The sequence below is a fragment of the Cryptomeria japonica genome, chromosome 5, assembly GCF_030272615.1.
Source record: "Cryptomeria japonica chromosome 5, Sugi_1.0, whole genome shotgun sequence".
NCBI lineage: Eukaryota > Viridiplantae > Streptophyta > Pinopsida > Cupressales > Cupressaceae > Cryptomeria > Cryptomeria japonica.
The window spans coordinates 563,256,527-563,281,514 of NC_081409.1; the positions used below are offsets into that span (position 1 = coordinate 563,256,527).

Genomic DNA, 24,988 nt, shown 5'->3' on the forward strand with positions numbered 1-24,988 from the left:
TAGGGTGATTATTTGTATAAATATATGTAATACTCATTTGAGAGATGTATCTTCATGTGCAAATATTGATTTGATCTTTCAGTAGCAAAGCAAAAGTGCAAAAAAGTGTGGAGAAGTGCAGAAGAGAAAAGTTTGTGTTATGTGCTTAACCAAAACTGCAATGAGGCATGAGAAGATGCTATTTCTGTTAGACAGTTTAGATAACCAGGAGACAAATGAGAGGGGGGGGTGAATCAGTTGTCACAGATTACTGAAAGAATTAGGCATTTTAAACTTTAATACCATAACCCAAACCAATATTACCTGAATAATAGTTAATCCAATTAAGCATAAACAATAAACACAGAATAAATACCATCCACACAACACCAAGATTTGTACGTGGAAAACCCAATAAAGGGAAAAACCATGGTGGGAAGCCTACCCACAGTCAGATAATACTTCTGTAGTAAGTATGTGAATTACAATGAAGGGGCCTACACTTGCAGGAAGGCCAAAATCCTAGAGCACACTTCTCATCACAAAAGGAGCCTCACTAACTACATATAAATCCAGACTACAATCTAGAGAAGTGTTGAACAACAAAAGATAGCATCTCCTATGCTTGAGTATACTTCCAGTTAAGCTCAATACCGAAGGACTAAATCCTCTTACACAAACCCACTTCAATCTCCAATGATCAACCAACTCCTCTTCCTGAATGATATTACATTATTTGCACATTACATTCCTTAACCATGAACTTTTACATTAACCATGATGATCTACAATGAGATCTTACAACTATTTATACAAACCCTCGACCATAAACAATCAGGTCGGCCACCAGACAATAATCCAATTACATAATTACAAACCATGTCTACCTTAGACCAAAACAATTAATATCCAACACATAAGACATCTTGGAAATATAACAATAGGTCTTATCCACATGTTACATCAATGTCGGTCAATAACCTAGATCAACTGGGACCAAGTATAGGTCCACATGCTTCAAGAATGATCTCCAAATGCCAAGTCTCAAAAAAGATCACTGACAACATCTTGAAACTCCATCAAAAGCTACACCAACACCAACTATGCAATCCATCAAATATCTCCACCAAAAGCTTTTTGGCATTTGCATGAAGATTGCATCAATGAAATGTTATGTTGTCATTGATGTCAATTAACCGATAATGATATTGTTATAATATTGTTTTGTAACCGGTAGGAAGAGCTAGTGAAGGGAACTATAAATGGTAGGTGAGTTTGTGGAGGAAACCATTATTACTATAAAATGGAGAGATGAACTGGTAAACCCTACCTGTTGATATGATAAACCCTAACCGATGAAGTTTGGTGAACTAGTTGTATTGGTTTATGATCTAATGATGAGTAGTAATGATTATGACACATATGCATGTTATATGAGAAGAGTTTCAAATGATATTTGGCACGTAGAGATAACAGTTTTATCTTGGGAATGAGTAAGTTCATTGCATGTAATGGAAACCGTGTGATGAGTTACAGTGTTCGATGAAGAGGTGATCAAGGAGCGGTCGAGGGTATCTTGAATGATGTGCAACGATTATTATGTAATCTAGTGGTCATACCTGAACCGATTTGTTTGTTATCTCTATGTGATAATTAGTTTTTTGATGTGTTACTGACCTATTGATTTGTTTATAAGTTCGATGAGTTATTTTGTTGAAGTGTTGGCAATTTGTAGTTGAGAGTGAGAGTGTGGTTGCTGAACTAGATGATGTATCTACAGTTTGTGTAAATGCAAATAGGAGCATGAAAAGGATCTGAACAAGCAAGTGTAGTGCTATTCAAATATATCAACAAACCCCTATTATTTTCTAACAATTACAACAATTAAATCCCCTAACTGGGCAAGCTCTAACAAGCTTAGTGTTATTCAAATCCTCTAGCTAGGTGATCCATTAGATTGGATTTTAAATCCTCTACCGAGGTTACTCCTTACAAAGTATTGCTTCCAATAGGGCATTATAGTCAATCCCTTAACTGGGTGGTCCCTAACAGGATCAGTTCTTAACAAGACTTATTGTAAAGCTTTAACAGGCTTGGCTCCTAATAGGGCAAACTGCAGAAGAGTTCATAATACTTGTGGGTATTCATCCCCACCATGGTTTTTCCCATTTGGGTTTCCACGTCAAAAATATTATGTCAAGTGGTGAATGTTTTTGTGGCTATGTTTACTATGGTTGAATTGCTTAGATGCTAAATCCACTTTGATATGTTATGTTAACTGGAAGCAATCTGAAATGATGTTTTACTTGTGTCAGTAAAGTATTTGGATGTTGTGGTTAAAAGGTTTTGAGAGTTTTAGAGATGTTTTATTGTTAATCTATTATAACAGTCAACCAGTTTAACTTGTCAGTATTATTGCATTTGAAGTTCAGTGTTTTAACTTGTCAGTTTAGAGTTTCCATTGAGAGGTTGATTTTTTAGAGATTGGTGAAATTTTATATTATTTTTCTATCTACTTATTCAGTCCCCCCCTCTCAGCAGTTGACCAGATCCTTATTCTTTCATCATACCATCAAAGCTCTGTCAGTGAAACCCTTGCCAAAATGAGAAACCAATCTTATAAGTAAGCAAGATAGCATCCAATCACCAGACCAAAACCAACTGACCAAATATGGGTATGAGTATCATGAACAAGCCAATTCCATCATCATATTATACCAGAGTCTACCAAATCATGCCAAATCCAAGTTAACCATAAACTACTCAGCCTATTGGGACCAGAAGGGTGCTGATAAAGCATCCAAATAGATAGTGTTGACATCAATGACAAAACATCAATGCAACACATAATCAATTCCACCAAATGGCCAACAATCTCCCTCTTTGGTATTGATGGCAACACTAGATGTGAAAAACATCTAAGTACCAAGAAATGCCAAACAAGTCTCCCCCTATGGAAGACAACCAACAATCTCCTGCATATAGCTCTAAATATCAATATCTCTCCCCTTTTTAATAATATCTCTGTAAAGCTCTGAATTTCTTGTTCACATCACTATATCTCCCCCTTTGACATCAATACCATAAATCAAACATAAATATCAAAGTAAAAACATAAGCCTCTAAATCTCAAAGATGACTACTCCCTTTGAGCAGTAGCATCCCACATCAGTGCCAGAATAATAGCATCTCTGATAATGCATGCTAGACTGATGCCAAACCACATCAATCAAGTCTCTGTCAGAGGGGCAGAAACCCCCAATCTGTCTCTCAGGTACTCAAATGATTCCTTGGATAAAGGTTTAGTGAAAATATCTGCAATCTATTCTTTAGTGTTCACATAAATCAGTTTAACTTCATTTGCTTTTACCTTCTCCTTCAAAAAGTTATACTTGATAGATATGTGTTTTTTCTTAGAACGAAAAATTGGATTCTTTGATATATCAATAGCAATAGAGTTATCACAGTGAATAACTACTGGTGCATCATAATCCACCTTTATATCCTTCAACATTTACTTCATCCATAAAACTTGTGTACAGTTAGTAGCAACAACAACATACACAACTTCAACAGTAGATAAAGAAGTACATGACTATTTCTTGATGATCCATGAAACCAACTTCTTTCCAAGAAAGAAAGCTCCACCTAAAGTACTTTTCCAGTCATCAACATCTCCAACCTAGTCAACATATGTATACGCACATAAAGTAAAGTTATCATCCTTAGGGTACCATAAGTCATATTCTGATGTACCTTGCAAGTATCTAAAAATCATTTTCACCACCATCTCATGATTTTCTTTAGGATCACTCTGAAATATTGAAACAATAGAAACAACATTCATAATTTCAGGCCTAGTCTAAGTCAGATAAAGTAGACCTCCAATCATATAATTGTATCTTGTAGGATTTATCGATGCAGAAACATCTTGTCTTGTCAATTTCTCACTTGTAACCATAGGTGTACTTACCGGTTTAGAATCTCCCATTCCAAATTTCTTCAACAATTCCTTAACATATTTAGTTTGACACATAAAAATACCTTTGCCAGTCTGAGTAATCTGCAAACCTAAGAAAAATTTCATCTCACCAATCGTAGACATCTCAAATTATTTCTCCATATTCTTAGAAAAATCTATTCATAATTTATCTTCACCTCCAAAAATAATTTCATGAACAAATACTTCAACAATAAGTATATCATCATCAGTGATTTTATAATATAAATTATTGTCAACACTACCCTTAGTAAAACCAAGCTTCAAAAGATCTTTATCCAACCTTGCATACCAAGCCCTAGGTGCTTATTTCAATCCATATAAAGCTTTCCTTAACCTACAAACCATATCAGTATAATCTGATAATGAAAAAACATCAGGTTTCTCAATATAAACTTCCTCGTCAAGATCCGCATTCAAGAATGCACATTTAACATCCATCTGATAAACCTTGTAGTTTTAATAAGCAGCATAGGCAAGAAATAATCTTACAACTTCAATCCTAGCTACAGGTGCAAAAGTTTCTCCATAATCAATTCCTTCCTTTTGACAATATCCTTTACAAACCAATCTAGCCTTATTTCTTATAACTTGAACATCCTCATTCAATTTATTTCTATAAACCCATTTAGTTCCAATAACATTTTTTTTTTTAGGCTGGGGAACCAAAGTCCATGTGTTATTTTTCTCAATCTGATCTAATTCTTCTTCCATAGCTTTTAACCAAAATTTATCTTTAAATGGCTCAATTATTGATACCGGTTCAACTTGTAAAATTAAACATTCCTCATTAGTTACCAGTCTTCTTCTTGTCATCACTCCATTGTTCTTATCCCCAATGATTTGATCTTCAGAATGATTCAATCTCACATACCTAGGAGTCTTTTGACTCTCTGTTCCTCTTCCTTGTTCTTTAGTTAATGTATAATTCTCTGATGTTGCCAGAGTAATTGGTTTAACTCTTTGTTCTAGTAAAGGTGCTACTGATTCAGATATAATCATTTCCACTGTCGGTTCCTTCTCATAAACTATGATTTGACTTTTGTTCAGCTCATCTACTTTGACATTAGCACTCTCCACAATTCTGCAATATCTTTTTATAACATATATATGCTTTGCTTTCATTAGAATAACCAATAAATATGCCTTCATCACATCTAAGATCAAATTTCCCAATGGTATCATCTCTCCTGATATAACATTTACTACCAAAAATTCTGAAATACTTAACTGTAGGTGTATTGCCAAACCATAATTCATAAGGTGTCTTACTAGTTTCTCCTTTGATATGTACTCTGTTGAATGTATAAACCACTATACTAACTGCTTCTCTCCAGTAGATATGAGGTAGATTAGCTTCCATCATCATTGTTCTAGCAACATCCAAGATAGTTTTGTTTTTCCTTTCCACAACTCCATTCTGTTGAGGTGTCCAGGGAGCAGAAAATTGTCTTCTTATACTATACTTGTCACAAAAGTTATTAAACTCACCGGATGTGAATTTTCTACCATGATGTGATCTCAAACATTTAATCTTTAATCCTGTCTCAATTTCCACTTTAGCCTTAAATATTTTTAACTTTTCAAATGTTTCATATTTTTCTCTAAAAAAAGTAACCCACATCATTCTAGAATAATCATCAATGATTAGCATGAAATATCTATCACCATGAAAACTTTTAACTCTATCAGGGCCACACAAATCAATATGAATAAGATCAAGAACATCATTTGATTTATCTTGTATACTCCTAAAAGAGGTTCTAGCATGTTTACCCATTTGACATTCTTTACATACCGGATTATAGGGCTTCATAATTTTAGGTATATCTCTAACAGCCTTAGTTGAACTGATCTTCACAATGCAATCAAAATTCACATGACACGGCCTTTTATGCCATAGCCAACTTTCATCAATCTATGTAATCAAACATGTCTTCTCACTAGAGTTCAAATGAAATATGTTGCCTTTTCTCTGTGTACCGGTTGCAATCTCCAAGCCAGATCTATTAATGATTTTGTATTTTCCATCCTTGGATTGTAATTGAAATTCATTATCTACCAATTGTCCTACACTCAAAAGATTATGCTTCAAACCTTCAACATAATAAACATTGTCAGTATTATTCTTACCATCCAATGATATAGTTCCTTTTCCCTTGATCATACATGCCTTGTCATCTCCAAATCTAACTAGTCCACCATCAAATTCTTGCAAAGACAAAAACTTCTCTTTATCTCTAGTCATATGATGTGAATAACCACTGTCAATTACCCATTCATCCTTGTCCTCAATTTTAGCATCAAGTGCCTTCTCCTTAGGTACATTCTCTTTCAATGCCAGATCATCTTCCTTGATATCCAAGAATACCCATTCCTTCCCATTGTCGAATCCACTAGCAGATTCTTCTGTCGGTTCATCATCTAAATCAGTAATGCCTTCCTCATCCGCTATGTAGCATGATTTGTCTATGTTTTTCTTGAATCTACACTTGTTTTGATATCTAGGGTTAGGCTTAAATGATCTTTTAACTCTTTCTTCAAATCTTGAATTTCTTTCAGGACATGTAAATGCAAAATGACCAATCTTATTGCATGCAAAATATTTAAAAGGTTCTTTTCCTTCATACTTACTTCCTACTAGTCCTTTCGGTACTCTTCTAGCAAATAGTGCTTCAAGTTGCTCAAACTCACAATCTTCTTTCTTCATGTCTTCTAGTTCTTTTTCATATAAAGCTTTCCAATCTTGCTTACTGGTTGTAGATGTAGATGCATGAAAAGAAGGTTCAGTCTTCACAGCTCCAGAAGATCCAAATTCCTCAAGCTCAAAAGAAGATATTTTCCCAACCAAAGTATCTATATTGACAGATGTATTAGCCATTGTTCTCAACTCATTAATAGTAGTAGCGTTCATTTTGTAAGATGGTGGTAGCAATCTTACGAGTTTAGAAACAATTTCATCTTCGCTCAGAGTTCCACCACAACATTGAATTCCCATAATAATCTCATTTACCCTTTCCATGAATACAGTAATCCTTTCATCTTCTTCCATCTTTAGGTTCTCATATCCCACCTGGTAACCATCAAGTTTAGCAATCTTCATTGTAGGGTCACCTTCATTAAGAGTCTGCAAATTATCCCATATAGTCTTTCCAAATGATTTGTCTATTAATCCCATTATTTTCTGATCAGAAAGTGAACACAAGAGGGATTCTCTTGCTCTACAATAATTCTCAAGCTCCTTGTCCAGGTTAGCCAAAGGAGGATTGCTAGATCCCAGATAAAAGGGTGTGACACCATTCTATGTGATCTCTCAAATCTCCTTACCAAGACATCTCAGATGAGTCTCCATCCGAATCTTCCATATTGTATAGTTTGTTCCTTCAAGCCTCAGTATATCCCTTTGAAAGCTAGATCTAGAAGAACTGGATGAAGTTGAACTATTAGTCGCCATAGGATCTTCCTCAAGTGGTTAAGCTTTCTGTAGAGAGGACCAAATCTCTGATATCAATTGTTAGAGAGTTCAGATAACTGAAAGACAATTGAGAGGGGGGGTGAATCAGTTGTCACATATTACCAGAAGAATTAGGCATTTTAAAATTTAATACCAAAGCCCAAACCAATAATATTAGAATAATAGTTAATCCAATTAAGCATAAACAATAAACACAGAATAAATACCATCCACACAACACCAATATTTGTACGTGGAAAACTCGATAAAGGGAAAAACCACAGCGGGAAGCCTACCCATAGTCAGATAATACTTATGTACTAAGTATGTGAATTACAATGAAGGGGCCTGCACTTGCAGGAAAGCCAACAACCTAGAGCACACTACTCATCACAAAAGGAGCCTCACTGACTACATAGAAATCTAGACTACAATTCGGAGAAGTGTTGAATTGCAAAAGATAGAATCTCTATGCCTGAGTATACTTCCAGTTAAGCTCAATACCGGAGGACTAAATCCTCTTACACAAACCCAATTCGATCTCCAATGATCAACCAAATCCTCTACCTGAATTACATTACATTATTTGCACATTACATTCCTTGACCATGAACTTTTACATTAACCATGATGATCTAGAATGAGATCTTATAACTATTTATACAAACCCTCAACCATAAACAATCAGGTCGGCCACCAGACAAGAAACCAATTACATAATTACAAACCATGTCAGCCTTAGAACAAAACAAATAATATCCAACACATAAGACATCCCAGAAATACAACAATAGGTCCTATCGACATGTTACATCAATGTTGATCCATAACCTAGATCAACCGGGACCAAGTATAGGTCCACATGCTTCAACGATGATCTCCAAATGCCAAGTCTCGAGCAAGATCACCAACAACATCCTGAAACTCCATCAGAAAATGCACCAACACCAATTATGCAATTCATAAAAGATCTCCACCAAAATCTTTGTCGCTTAAACCCTCGCCAGAACTATAAACCAATCTTCTAAGTAAGAAGGATAGTATCCAATACCCAAACCTAAACCAACTGACCAAATATGGGTATGAGCATCATGAACAAGCCAATTCCATCATTAGATTATATCAAAGTCTACCAGATCATGTCAGATCCAAGTTAGCCAAAAACTACTCAACCTACCAGGACCAGAAGGGTGTTGGTAAAGCATCGAAATCGATAGTGTTGACATCAATGACAAAACATCAATGAAACACATAATCAATTCCACCAAATGGCCAACAATTTCATCAGTTCATGATCCTTCGAATGTAATCTGAATGTTTCTGTAACACAATGAGCCTTCCCAAGGGTTGTAGCCCTTCTTATTTTGTGATTTGAGTAGTGAGATCTAAGTAGTGTGCCTGAATGCATGTGCATTCCCCATTGTAATATTGTATTTAGTCCTAATAAGGTATTATCTCATTGTGGGTAGGTTTCCACTGTTCTTTTTCCATTAACCAGGTTTTCCATGTCAAAAATATTTGTGTTATGTGTGTTATTGATGTGGTGTTGATTTATTCTTTCACTGTTATTTATCAGATCTAAATTTGAGTTTGATTAAGTAAAGTTTTTGTGAGAAAACTGATTCACCCCCCCTCTTAGTTTGTTGTCTTTTTACCAATAATTGGTATCAGAGCTAGATCCTCCAGAAGAAACTTGATTGCTTGAGGATATTTGGGATGGAAACCTTTTCTTTCAAGATGGATAGTCTAAGATTTGATGGAACAAATTACACTCTCTGGAAGAACCGGATAGAATGTCATTTGAGATGCATCGGTGAAGACTATTGGAAGATTACTAAGAATGTGTATAAGGATCCTCCAAATGGTCCTACTACTCTGGATGAGATAAAGGAAGTTGAACTCAATATTAGAGCTAAGGAAGCATTGTTGAGTGCATTGTGTGATTCTGAGATGACTAATGTGATAGATTTGCAGATTGCTCATGAGATTTGGAAGAAGCTGGAGACTTTGTATGAAGGTGACAACCATGTGAAAGTTTCTAAGTTGTAGAGCTTGAAGGGAAAGTATGAGATGCTAAAGATGGGAGCAGATGAGAACATTACCTCCTTTATGTAGAAAGTGAATGAGCTTGTGTTGAATATCTAATGTGTCAGTGGAGTGTTGGAAGAATCTAAGATTGTGGCTTAAGTGTTGAGATCCTTGCCTCCTTCTTACAAGCACAAGGTTGTTGCTATTGAGGAGATACAAAATATGACACATGTGACTAGAGATATGTTGATTGGAAAGCTTGGTACTTTTGAGCTGAGTGAATTTGGTGAATCTCTTCCTAAGTCTGAATCTACATTCAAAACTGATATATAGGAAGTAGAAATATGATCTAGGAGAAATTTCTACAAGGGTGTCCAGATAAGAGAAGGAGATGAGAGAGATTGAAGAAGAAGAAAGAGAGCTTGAAGATCTTAAAGCCTTGAATGCCAAAAGATTGCCTAAGGGAGCTGATAAGTATGAAGGAAAATTGCCTCTTAAATATTTTTCATGCAATAAGATGGAACATTTTGCCTTATGGTGTCTATAAAGAGTTTCTAAGAATCCATTGAAGCCATATAAGCCTAAATATCAAAAAGAAGTGTTATTTTGTTGCTTATAAAGGTGTGACAAATGATGAGTTTGAGAAGGGAAATTCAAGAGATGAATGGGTGTTCATTGCTATCAAGCAAGATGATCTAGTGACTACTAATTCTACTAGTTGCATTAATGAGGAGAAAGATGAATGGGTTATTGACAATGGTTTCTCTCATCATATGACAGGTGATAAGAGTAAGTTTGTGAGTATGAAAAAGCATGATGGTGGTGTAGTAAGATTTGGTGATGACAAAGCTGGTATAATCCATGGTAGAGGTTCTATTTCCCTTGATGGTAGGTATAACACTAATGATGTTTTATATGTTGAAGGTCTAAATCATAATCTTTTGAGTGTTGGACAGATGGTTGATAAGGGATATGATTTGCAACTCAAGAATGGAAAGTGTAAAATATTAAGTGGCTCTGGAATTGAGATTGTATTAGGTACAAAGACTAAAGGTAATATCTTTCACTTGAATTCTTGTGGTAAAAGTTGTCTGATTGTTGAAGTTGATGAAATTTGGTTACGACATAGAAGGATGTGTCATGTAAATTTTGATTGTATGGTTAAGATAAGCTCCACTCAAGCAATGAGAGATCTTCCTAAGTTGATAAAGCCTACTAATTCAGTATGTAAGGAATGTCAGTTAGGGAAGCAGACAAGAGTTACTTTCAAAATAAAATAATATACTTCTAATGCATTGTTAAATCTTGTGCATATTGATTTGTGTGGTCCTTCTAGAGTGAGAAGCTTGTAGGGTGACGGGTATTTCATGTTGCTGATTGATGACTATTCAAGGATGATGTGGGTTTATTTCTTAAGGGATAAGTTTGAAGCCTTGGAGAAGTTCAAAATTTTCAAAGCTATAGTTGAGACTGAGACTTGATTGCAGCTTAAGTGTCTGAGATCTGACAAAGGTGGTGAATTTACTTCTAGTGAGTTTGATGCATTTGATGAAGAGAATGAGGCGAGGAGATAGTTATTCGTTCCATGGACCCCTTAGTAGAATGGTGTTGTGGAGAGGAAGAACATGACAATTCAGGAAGCTACTAGAACCATGATGATTGAAGTAAATGTTCCATATATCTATTGGAGAGAAGTTGTGAGTGTTGTAGTATAGACTTTGAACCAAGTGCATATCAATGGTGATATCGGTAAGACTCCTTATGAGTTATGGTTTGGTGATGTTTCTATAGTTAGATATTTCATAATTTTTGGTAGTAAATTCTATATCAGAAGAGATAAATATCTAGGGAAGTTTGATGCTAGAAGTGATGAAGGAATCTTTCTTGGTTATTCTACTAAGAGTAAGGCCTACCAGTGTTATAACAAGAGATTGAGGAAGATAGTTGAGAGTGATAATGTGAAGGTTGATGAAGGAAATGAGTATTAGCCTACATTCTTTGGATATCATTTAGATGATCAGGATGTCAGTTCAGATAAAGGAAAGCTAGTGTAGACCCAAAATCAAGTGCAAATTGCTCTAGAAAAGCCTGGGAATGAAGAAGAAGAAGGTGCAAGTGCTAGTGTAGATGAAAGAGTTCAAGAGTCTGATAATCAAGAAAATCCTAAGACTCCAAGCTATGTAAGGTTGAATCATTTAGAGAATTATATAATAGGTGATAAGAATAGAGGTGTGATGAGTAGGAGAAGAATTGTTGAAGAATATTGCTTGATTTCTAAGATTGAACCTAAGGATCTTGATGAATCTTGTAGCGATGAAAATTGGGTTAAAGAAATGGAAGAATAATTGAATCAAATTGAAAATAATAATACATGGATTCTTGTTCCCATACCTAAGGATAAGAATGTAATTGTGATGAGGAGGAAACAGACTGGAGGGAGGGTAACCTTGAACCAACCAATCTCTAAGGCATACAAACTCAACCGGTAATCTCTGATCCCAAAGATCCTTACACAACACCAAGTCAAGAAATGCTTCAATGACACCAAGAAAAACCTTGTAAAACCCAAAGGCTCCACTATGTCCACTTACAAAGAACTAACACTTCTCAAGTTCTTGTGTGGCTACACGTACCCTTCCATACATGAGTGGGCTACTACTAGGCTTTTAGGGTTTGAATGGGCCACTTGACCAATTCAACACAATGATCCTTGGAGGGGTGTTCTAAAAACATTTAACACAAATGAAACATGATTTCATGGTTTGGATCCACCGGAACATCAATTTTGACTCACTCGCCCACAAATTGAACCGGTTGCTACTAAGCCTCCATTTGAAGGAATTGGGTGATAGCTTTTGACACCCGGAGGTTCTAGGAAAACAAATTATATTTTTAGATACCATTTTGGGATCTCTCAAAAATATCTCAATTTTCGATATCAGTCCATCTTGGAGATATTCCAACCAATGTTGCACTAACAGACCTAATAGGGCTTTTAGACCTATTTGACGGAACACCTTTCACAAACTGGTTTGGTTCACCTAATGGGTGACCATCAATGACCATGAAATATTACATAAACCTCTAAAGTACTCTTCTACTACACTCAACCCTTTTTCCAGTGCTCTACCACTCAATTCTCATGCATTGCACTCATCAAATCGGTCTTTCACATAGAGATGTCACACCTAGGGTTAGTTCTCCATCCTCTTCGCCCTATTGTATCCTCTTAATGTATTTTGGAACTAACATATGATACAATGGCCTATCATATTATATAACAATAGAGTGTTTAGTTAAGGATTGATAGGCCAAAACCCATTATTGGAGTCAAACCCTAGGGGATTAAGGGTTTTAGGCTCTCAGTAGAGATTTGCTTGTAGAATGGGGCAACGATCACTTCAATACTTCACATTGAAAGAAAAACAAAGGTAAAGTTATCTAGTTACAAGAAATATGCCATGATAATTCTTACCAATCCACCTTCAGTATGCAATCAACAAAATTTAGATGGTTTTCGTGAGTTTCCAACAGTTCTTGATGCTTCAATTTCTTTCGAAATCAACCAACATACATTATTTGGTGTTTGGGGATTTTAAAGATATCTCCCAAACAACCATAACTTGGTCCAACTATTATTCAAACTAACTAACCATTGGAAAATCACAACTTACAAAAAGTACAAAATTGTCATGACAACAAATTGACAATATGGCAACTTTTGCATAATTCAACCAACTTAGACTCTAGACTATCATAGTCCCCCAAAATGATTAAATTTGATTCTAAAACATCAAAAATGACTCAAATAGACTTGTGGTCACTTTATCCCTCAATTATTGACTCAATTTTCTCTAGCAGACCCTAAATGACAATTCGACCCAAACATGGACAAACTTGTCACATTCCTAGGACATTGAATTACAAAAAGGACCCATAGGGTCTTATTACATTCCTTCTAGCTAATAGAAAATCAACTTGTTTTTGGTTCATGTCTTCATAGGTAGGTGCTCCTGCACCAAATTGGAACTAAATAGATCTTCTAGAATAAATTGAATGAAAAAAGATAAGTTGTTAGGATTAAAGCTAGACTTGTTTATAAGGGATACTCTTAGATGTAAGGTATTGATTTTGAGGTGAATTTTGCTCCTGTGGCTAGAATTGAAGTTGTTAGATTATTTCTTGCTTATCCTATGTAAAAAGATTTCAAAGTGTATTAGATAGATGTCTAGTCAACCTTTCTTAATGGTGAGTTGGAAGAAGAAGTCTACATTGAGCAACCAAATGGATTTCAGTTGACAGATGAAAAAGATATGGTTTGCAAGTTGAAGAAAGCAATGTATGGACTAGAGGAAGACCCAAGAGCTTGGTATACTAGATTGGATAATTATTTGATGAAGCCTAAATTCAATAAAGTTATTGCTGATAGTAATATGTACTTCAAGATTGATAATGATAACTTCTTGATTGTTGAATTTTTTGTTGATGATATTATTTTTGGTGGAAATGATTGTTTGTGCAAGAAGTTTGCTGATGATATGCAGAATAAGTTTAAATGTCTATGATTGGTGAGATGAAATTATTTTTGGGATTGAAAATTACTTAGTTAGGTCAAATTAGACTAGATATAGGTTTATGATTGGTGGTTTGTTGTACTTGACTCAGACTAGGCCAGATATAATTAATATTGTTTGCCTTGTTGCTAGATTTCAAGATGATCCTAAGGAATCTCATGTTGTTGCTGTGAAGAGAATATTTAGATATTTGAAAGGGATAGTTGATTTTGGTTTGTGGTATCCTAAAGATGATGAATTTACTTTGAGTTCTTTTATTGATGTTGATTGGGCAGGTGATGTTGATGACATAAAGAGTACTAGTGGGTGTGAATTTTTCTTGGGAAAGAGATTGGCTCGATGGATGTGTAAGAAGATGAATGTTATTTATTTATCTACTGCAGAAGCTAAATACATTGTTGTTGCTAGCAATTGTACACAAGTAATTTGGATGAAGTTATGTTAAAGGATATCAGAGTTATTTTTTATGAGCCTACTGATATATATTGTGATAATTCAAGTACTATCAATATTTCAAATAATCTGGTGATGTATTCTAATACCAAGAATATATCAATCAAGTTTCATTTCTTAAGAGAGAAGGCAAATGAGAAGGAAGTCAGATTGGAGAATGCATATACAAAGGAACATATTGTAGATATCTTCATAAAGCCTTTTCCTAAAGATACATTTAAGTATCTCAGAGAGAAGATAGGGGTCATTTCCCCTCTTTGAAAGCTAAGATGCATGGAGTTGCATTAGTCTGGTTGAATTCATAGAGATATCTTATGATCCGAATTGATGAGTGAGGCTATTATTCAAGGGGAGTAGTCAGTGTGGTAGTTTAGATGTTCAAATTTGTAAGTTTTATCTAAGGAGAGATTATCTTGTAAGGGTGAGATAATAATGTTTTGCATATGTTCTTTTTGCATTGATCTCAAAGGGGGAGAGAGTGATATGAAAAATTATGTAATATCCTAAGGGGGAGATTGTTAAGAGTTATGGGAGATTGTTGGTTGTTGATTTATTTCTTTGTATTGATTGTTTTTCACATTCATATGTTGTCATCAATACCAAAGGGGTATATTGTTGGATATTGCTGAGAAGTTTGCTAAAATGATGTTATTTTATTGATGTCAAAATATTCCTTCGTGTTCTAGTGTTGCAATCAGATTGGATGAGTTGGTTTGGCCAGTGTGTTGCAGTTGAGTTGTTGTGGTTTAATGGGTTTTGAGATAGGTATCTCTAGTTGATTCAGTGGAAGTTTCAGAGGTCCACATGGTGATTTGATCAAGTTATGAGATCCATTATTGAGGTTGGTTTGCGATTGTTTGTGTTGATCAGTGTTCTGGATTATGCTCCACATTGCTCTAGAATTGTAATATATTGGTTTTGTGTTGAAGATGCACTCAATGAAGGAGGACAAGAAATATGATTTGTGTGAGTTTCTCCAAAATGAGATTATGAAATGTGAATAGGAATGTTCTGGTAAACAAGAACAAGAATCTGAAGGCAGATGATAATGGCAAAGCAAAAGTTTAAGAGATTAGAGATTAAATGAAGAAGACTTGGGTGAAGAAGAGCGATTGATATGCTCATTTTTTAGATCGATGGTTGTATGAAAAGTTGCTATGAGTGATTGTTTATAGTTTCACATGCACAAGTAAAGGATTTGTGCTCTAAAATATAGCAAAACATTAGAACAGAGTAGTATAGTAGAGCAAAGTAAGATTATGTGTTTTGTGCTTAATGAAAACTATTTACAGGCATTTGTAGATGCTATTTATTAGTTCATTACTTCTTGTAACCATTGTAAATGATTGTAAGGAAGTGAGCCTTCTGGGGTTGTATCCCTTATTGTAATTTGTGCACAAGTAAAGGATTTGTGCTCCAAAATTGCAATTGTAATTATTGGAGTTAAGGAACATTGAGAGGGGGGGTGAATCAATGTTTTGCAATTTTTAACATTCCTAATCTGATTCTTCAACCACTTAAAGTAACTAAACAAATTAAAGATGCAAACATATAAATAAAATATCCACAACACCATAAAATAATTTGTTCCAAAGAAGCATGGACCAAAGGAAACAACCCACCGACACTTGGGGGTAAAATATTTGCAAGGATAATTAGAATGACCTATTTATGTGTTGTCATTGATGTCAATATGCTCTGGTTGTCATTAGTGACTATTTGGTATGAGTGATGTTGAGTTTTTTGTGTAGTTGTGTTGAGATATTTTCTTCACATATCTTCTATGTTGCATATCTATCATTGTAGTTTGGATATGTTGTTAAGCTATGTTTGGAGATGTTATATGTTGGATTTGGTACTCTAGATTGCTATGATGAGGAAGTTGTGTTTACCAACATGTTTGATAGTGTTTCTGTATGAAATGCTTACTCTATATTTAATTGTGTTATGGTTCTTGGCGTTGCAGTTTTGGAGTTAAGTTGATAATGTCCTTAGCTTCACCTATTCAGTTCACAAGTGTTCTTGGGCTTCGGAAGCATGGTTTCAAGTTTGATGTTGTTTACTCTAGGTTTAGCCAACCTCGAGTGTTTACACTTCATATTGTTTCTTTGATGATTATGGATTGTTGTATAACATGTTTGCTGATTATTTTGGTCTTAGTTAAGATATGTTGTGGTCCACTTTACATTCTTATTCAACTACAAGAATGTTTAGTGCTAACCTAATTTGAATTGTGTTCTGTTAAGCTTCTTAGCCAACCTTGGGAGACTTTTTGTATGTGAAGATGATATATAGTGATTCTTGGATATTGTGAATAAATACATGTGAGTGGAAATAAAGTATAATGTGATGAAGGTGTGTGAAAGAAGATCTATCTTCCTAACTGCTTGATGGTTGATGTTGAGTTGGTGAAAAATGTTGAGTAATGTGATCTTTCATGTGTTATGTACCAAAAACAGTGAGCCAAAGGTATCTACAGATCTTGTAGTTGTAGAAGTGCATCATCAGTGTATTCTTTCTTTTTTATTCTTCTTCATTTTAGTAATGAGCCTCTCTTTCTATCTCTCAGACAGTGAGCCTTTCTTTGTAAAAATAACCTTAACTTGTGTCACCCTAATAGGTGTTCAGATATTAAGAATAGATTCTTCATGGTTTTTCCCCTAACAAGGTTTTCCGCATAAAATTTGGTGTCTCATTGTGTATGGTGTGCTTTGGTTTTTCATGTTCATATCTTTCTATGGATTATGTGTTAAAGTGAAGTTGTTGCAGATCTAATTTAAGAAACAGTTTTAAGATTTTATACAACTAATTCACAACTCCCCTCTTAGTTGTATTATGTGTTAGTATATTCAACAATTGGTATCAGAGATTTGGTTCCTTGGAGAAGAGCTTAACTTCTTGAGGAGATATTGATGGCGCACAAATTGACAATCCCTATGTTCGATAAATCTAACTATGCTTTCTAAAAAGTGAAGATGTGGGATTACCTGATTTCACTTGGCTATGAAGTATGAAAGTTTATTAAAAAAAAGTACATTAAACCACAAACTTGGTTGAACATTTTAGATGAGATCAAGGATTTTGAAGATAACGAAAAGGCAAGGTTTTCTATCTTTAGTGCTCTTTCTAAGACTAAATTAACAAAGGTTGTATCTTTCGATTCTACTTGTGAAGTTTGGGATAAATTAGAAAAGACTTATGAAGGAGATGATAATGTTAAATAAGATAAGTTGTAGAATTCTAAAATTAAATATTCAAATTCATGTGTATGGATGAAGAAGACAATATAACTAGCTACTTGCAGAAGATAGATGATGTTGTAAATGAGATCAAGGGTCTTGGAGGTAACCTAATGGAAGATGAAGTTGTGAAAAAAGTACTTAGAACTCTTACTAAGTCTATAGGTCTAAATTTATAGCAATAGAAGAATCACATAATTAGAATAAGTACACTAGAGAATACATGTATGGCTCTTTACTTTCTTTTGAGATGAGAGAATTTGGTACTAATAGTGCAAGAACATAGACAACATTCAACTAGATCTGCCAAAGATGAGCATCTGATGAAGAGAAATTTGATGAGATTGAGGCAAACTTCATGAGAAGGATGAAGTGAGGAACCAAAAATCAAAAAGTTAATTTCCCTTTAAATGTTTCAGTTGTGTAAAGATAGGTCATTATGCTTCTAGATTCCTGACATAATTGAAAATCAAAAGATTAAGGAATTTAAAGGAAAATTCAATAAGACGACTTATTATGTTAACGAAGAAAATATTTCAAATGATGAATTTGATTATGAAGAAGATAGTGAATGTTTAATTTTGGCTATAAAGGAAGAATTTTTTTTAGATAACCCTGATAAAATTCTGAAGGAAAAAGCTCCAGAAGATGCTGCTTAAATATAAGGTACTATTGTATTTGATTTTCATTCTAGGAGAGATAAAGATGAATAGATTATTGATAGTGGATGTTCAAATCATATGATTGGTGATAAGAATATAAGTTTGTAAAGTTTGAAAAATTTGATGGAGGAGTTGTTAGATTTGGAGATGATCAGACAACTAGGATAGTTGAAATTTGTTCAATCAGCTTTGATGGCATACATAATACTGATAATGTTTTCTATGTTAAAGACTTGAATCATAATCTTTTGAGTGTTGGTAAAATGTTTAGAAATGGATATAATATTTTTTTTAAGGATGACGGATGTGAGACTAGAAAGAGGCCAGGAACCTTGATTGCAACAGGATAGAGAACTGATGGAAATGTATATTAGTTGAAGATTGCTAGCAAATATTTCTCGATGATGCACATTGTTGAGAGTTGGCTATGACATCGAAGGATGTGTCACATTAATTTTTATAATCTAGTGAGGATTAGTTCAATTCAAGATGTGAGAGATTTCCCAAAGATCACAAAGCCTGCTAATGTTATTTTTAATGAATGTCAAGTTGGAAAATAACCAAGAACTTTCAAGATCAAGGAATAATCTTCTACTGGGTTGTTGGAGTTAGTGCACACTGATCTTTGTAGACTGACTAGAAATAGAAGTCAACAAGGTGACAAGTATTTCATTCTCTTAATTGATGATTATTATAGAATGACTTGGTTACTTTCTTAAGAGAAAAGTCTGGAGCTCTAGAAAAGTTTAAGAAATTCGAGGTCATGGTTGAAAATGAGCTAGATAGAAGAAATAAATGCTTGAGGTCTAATAGAGGTGGAGAGTTTACTTTTGTGAAAATCATGGGATAAGAAGACACTTGTCTTCTCCTAGGACACCACAACATAATGGTTTAGTTGAAAGGATAAATAGAACAATTCAAGAGGCTACTAGAACAATGATGAATGAATCAAGCTTAATGAAAATCTATTGGAAGGAAGCAATACACACTGTAATATACACACTTAACAGAGTACAAATTAGAAGGAATCATGGGAAGACATCTTATGTTTTTTGTATGAAAGGACTCCATCTAAAAAATATTTTAGAGTATTTGGAAGTAAATGTTATATCAAGAGAGATGAAGAAAATTTAGGAAAGTTTGACACACGAGTTGATGAAGGTATTTTTATTGGCTACTCTACTAAAATCAATGGTTACAGATGTTATGATAAAAGGGTAAGAAGAATTGTTAAAATAATAAATTTGAAAGTTGATGAAGACACTTCAAAGAATACAATTGTAGAAATAGGATATTAATTTCATGAGTCTACTGAGAAAACAAAAGAAGAAAAGGATAAGGAAATAGAGGCATAGGATGATAAGGAAGATGCTTAAAAAATTGCTCCTAAGACTCCAAGAAATGTGTAGAAGAATCATTTAGAGAAACATATTATATGGGATAAGAATAGAGGTGTTATCACTAGAAGTAAAATTGTTGAAGAACAGGTGAACTTATGCTTAATTTTAGAAACAGATCTGAAAATAGTGAAGGATGGTTGTAGTGATCAGCATTGGATGAAAACTATACAAGAAGAATTGGAACAAATTGAGAAGAATTAGGCTTGGGAACTTGTTCCAAGACCCGTTGCCAAGAATGTGATAGGAACTAAATGGGTATTTCAAAACAAATTGGATGAGGATGGCCACATAGTGAGAAACAAGGAAAGACTTGTATGTAAAGGATATTCACAGGTATAAGGAATATATTTTGAGGAGGCTTATGCCCCTATAGAAAGAATGGAAACTATTAGAATATTTTTGGCTTTTGTGGCACACAAGAATTTCAAGGTTTATCAGATGAATGTGAAGTCTACATTCTTTAATGGAGAACTGAAAGAGGAAGTATATATAGAGCAACTAGAATGATTCAATCTATTAGACACCCTGGATATAGTTTGTAAATTGAATAAGGTGTTGTATGGACTGACGCAAGCTCCAAGAGCTTGGTATGCAAGGCTTGATAGATATTTGTTGAAGCAAGGATTTTTAAAAGGTACTACTGATAGTAATCTCTATTTTAAGGTTGTAGAAAATGACATCTTGATTATTTTTGTTTATGTGGATGATATAATCTTTGGAGGAAATGATGGTATATATAAGAAGTTTTCTAATGAGATGCAAAAAGAGTTTGAAATGTAAGTATTTGGGAGATTAATTTCTTTCTTGGTTTACAAGTTAATCAAAAAGATGTATATTTATTTCACAATCTAAGTATGTTAAAGAAATGTTGAAGTTTGGAATGGAGAATGCTAAACCTGCATGTACTCCTATGGCTCCTAGTTGTAAGTTGAACAAAGATGTTTAATCATTGAAGATTGATAAGAGCATATAAAGATCAATTATTGGAGGTTTATTGTATCTAACTACTACTAGACTGGATATCATGCATGTTGTTTGTCTTGTGGCTAGATTTTAGCAAGATCCCAAAGAGAAACGTATTGTTACTATGAAAAGAATTTTTAGATATTTGAAATGAACAGAAGAAGTTATGGTCTATGGTACCCTAAAAGATCTAATTTCACTCTTATTGAAGAACACAAAGGGACACTAAGAGGAGGGGGGAATTAGTGTATTTTAAAACTTCTAACTATGTGTGTAAGTACTGAACCTGCAAATTAATTAAGAACATACACACACAAACAAATCAAACCACAATACAAAATAGACAAGGAAAACCCAATGTGGGAAAAACCTCGATGAGAATAGCTGCTAGAGTCGACTACTCCAATCCACCCTCATAGTAAATAATAGATTACAAATTTTAGGGCACAAACCCAAGGAGCACCAACCCAAGGAGCATCAACACCTGATTTTATGAGTACCTACTCAAAGGAGCACCTATCCCTGCTTTGAGAACCCACTCAAAGATTTACAATGTTTAGAAGAATTTACAATGTAATGATAAAGCCTTGTTACAAATGAGTTTTGCAACACTCAAAAGATTCTCCTATCCAGAGAATCAATTTCTATACCTACAAGAGTTCTTACTTTTTTTTTCCTTCTTCCTCTATCTAGTTGTCTTCTTCTCTTTGCTACAAATTAACCTTGCATTATACTCTCTTCTTGCTCTAAACTTATTCTCTCCACTTCTGTAGATTTCTCTCTTTCACTTTCAGCAGCAAGACCACTCTCTTTAGCATGCTCAACACACACAATCAACTAGTTGAGATATTTTTTATTTCCCTTCTATCTCTATCTTGACAACCTACTTCTATCAACTCACATTTACTACCCTGCATAGTCAGCTCTGGATAGAAGAATGTTTCTCCCTTGCAATCTGTAATTTAAAATTAATTCATTTTTCTCTCTAGGATTCAGTCTATAGATGATTTGATTTTCTTTCTTGGATCGACCATCTGCATTAAATGGCTCTTCTCTAGTTTTCTGAAATTTCTTTGTACTGGGTTGCTATATTTAGCAAACTCAATTTGTCCAACTAATTTTATTTTGCCTTTGTTGATCACCTCAAGCTCTTCAACCATCAACAACTCGGGCGCCATTAATGCATTTTCCATTCTCTATCAACCTACCCTAAAAATATCGACAACTACCTCCATTGTCACCCACATCTTCATATTTGATTTGTTCTCTATCCATTAGGGAGCCTCTTCATCATCTTTGTCTAGATCACATAATCAAGGTCAATTAGCCACCATGTAAAACCCTGTGTCAATATTCATGCACATATGTCATCAAAAGTCTTCTTTATTGTCATCCAAGTACCCTAGTCAATCGTGGTCAACTACCATGTGGACTATTGATCCAATCGAGCTACCTCATTCTTTCTTTTTGTTATCCCACATCATCATTTATGAGCCCTCTTTACCCATGTGGATGCACAATTATTCAATTTATCTTGCTCTGCAAGAGTTCTAACTTATGGTGTTTGACATCATAGGATATCGAGGGACATGTCTCACTTCTCCTTTTGTTAGAACACATGACATTCGACATGACCTCTTAACCCATGTGGGATAAGAGAATTCATAGTTTTCTTCGTACTCTTTTACCCCACAGGGTCCTCATTTCATCCCTTTGCATGGTGCGGGATAGCAAGATGTATCTCTTGCTTCTTATTGTGTTACCCCACATGACCATCGCTTCTTAATTTTTGACGATGTGAGATGGTGGGAAGCCTCTAACATCTCCTTGTCTTTGTCTCCTCGTGCAAACTAACTTCATGCAGGATAGCGAGATCAACTTCTTACCTTGTTCTTTTTATCCCTGCAAGATCATTTTGCTTCAATTTTACTTATCGTGGGATGGCGGGATGCCATGTCTTTTTCCTTCAAACATACTATGCAAGACCTTTTCTTTCTAGTCATCATGGTTGCAGCATAGTGGGGGAGACTTTTGACTCCATTGATATTCTTACATCACACAACCTTCAATCTCAACTCAAACAAGCCATGAGATAGCAGCGGGGGGGTCGCTATAACCTGCTTGCAGTTATCCCACACGTTCACCATGCACAAACTTTGCATGGTGTGAGATAGCAAGGGACACATTTCCCCTTGACTTTTCTTGTCTTGCATGGTCAACCAAGACTCAACTAGCATCTCACCAATGCACAAAAGAGGCCCCGCATGTACATCTCATAAACATGTAACTCTAGACCGCTGCGGACACGTAGAGACAATGAGCCCAACCAAGGCCTCTATAGCATAATACATCGTGTTATGTGCAATTGCATGCATGATTGCATAACCTACTTGTTATGCACTTCACATGTCTTCTTTTGTCTTCATGATATACACAACTACTACCCACTTCTCTGCAACCTCTTGAAATCGATGTTACTCTTGTGGACATCACTGACAATAATGCCAATACTTATTTCCTATAGAGATGCAGATTGGGATGGCTATGTGGATGATAGGAAAAGTATTAGTGGGGGTGCATTTTTCCTTAGACCCCGATTGGTTGCTTGGTCAAGTAAGAAATAGGATTTTGTATCTCTATTTACTATTGCAGCTGAGTATATTGTTGTTGTTGCTTCTTGTACTTCAATATTATGGATGAAACAAAATTTGAAGAACATTACAATATTATTTGATGAACCTATTTCTATCTTTTGTGACAATACAACCACAATAAGAATTTTTAATAATCCAGTACTGCATTCAAGAATGAAACATATTTCAATTTGGTACCACTTATTCAGGGAGAAAGTTTTGGAAAATAAAGTGAATCTTGATTATGTGCCTACAAAGGAATAGATTGTTGATATATTTACCAAAACACTTGCTAAAGAAACTTTTGAATATCTTTGGGAGAAATTGGGGGATATTGCCCCTCCTTCTTTGAACTAAAAGCATATAGAGATGTAAAAGTCTCGTGACCTTCATGAATACTATTATTGTGAACTAATGCTTTGGTCCTACCTCTTGGGGGGAGCTAGGTGCAGTTGTAAGTTTCTGAAGATTTGAACAGAATGAGCTAACATTTTTATATTTGAGCCCTTTTCCTTGATGGAAAAGAGGGAGAGAATGAGAAGATGAGATGTCTGGAAAAGGGGAGAGAATGTGAAATGGATTGATTTTTGGCTTTTGGAGAATTTTGGTATGAGAGCTATTGTTGTTGTTGTTCATGTATTTTCATCAATGAAAAGGGGGGATATTGTTGTAAGGTTAATTGGAATGAGTTATTTATGTGTTGTGATTGATGTCAACATGCTTTGGTTGTCATTAGACTATTTGTTATAAGTGATGTTGATTTTTTTGTGTAGTTATGCTAAGAGATTTTCTCTACATATCTTCTATATTGCATATCTATCATTGTGGTTTGGATATGTCATTAATCTATGTTTAGAGATGTTATATTATAGATTTGGTGCTCCAAATTTTTGTGATGAGGAAGTTGTGTTTACTAGCATGTTCAATAGTGTTTGATAATGTTTTCGTATGAAATGCATACTCCACATTATGGTTTCTAGTGTTATGGTTTTAGTGTTAAGTTCATAATGTTATTAGCTTCATTCTATTCATTTTTCATGTGTTCTTGGGCTTTGGAAGCATGGTTTCAAGTTTGATGGTGTTTGCTTTAGTATTGGCCAACCTCGGGTGTTTACGCTTTATATTGTTGCTCTGATGATTATGGTTTGTTGTATAACATGTTTGGTGATTATTTTGGTCCTTGGTAAGATATGTTGTGGTCTACTTTACATTCTTTTTGCACCATGGGAATGTTTAGTACCGACCTAATTTTATTTGTGTTTGATTAAGTTTCTTAGCCAACCTTGGGAGACTTTGTGTATGTGAAGATGATATATATAGTGATGCTTGGGTGTTGTGGATGTATACATTAGTGTGGAAAGAAAGTGTAATGGAATTAAGTTTGTTAGCATTGTGATGCAGTCAAGGCAGGGAGATCCAATGAAGAACAACCCAACCTTGCAACTAAACACATAAATCATGAAAAGCATACTAGTAACCAGTAATCAGTAACCGGTAACAAGGTGCCAAAAATAGCAGAAAGAACAGTCGATAACAACATATAAGACATAACCAGTAAATAATGTGAATAAATCTTATTACAATCTGAATAATTATACATGCC

The 24,988-nt window shown here is 34.7% G+C and overlaps 1 pseudogene; it reads right to left on the reverse strand.

The window, feature by feature from the left end:
• Window positions 1-24,988, reverse strand: part of LOC131077712 (probable galactinol--sucrose galactosyltransferase 2) — a 95,967-nt pseudogene that overhangs the window by 64,891 nt on the left and 6,088 nt on the right.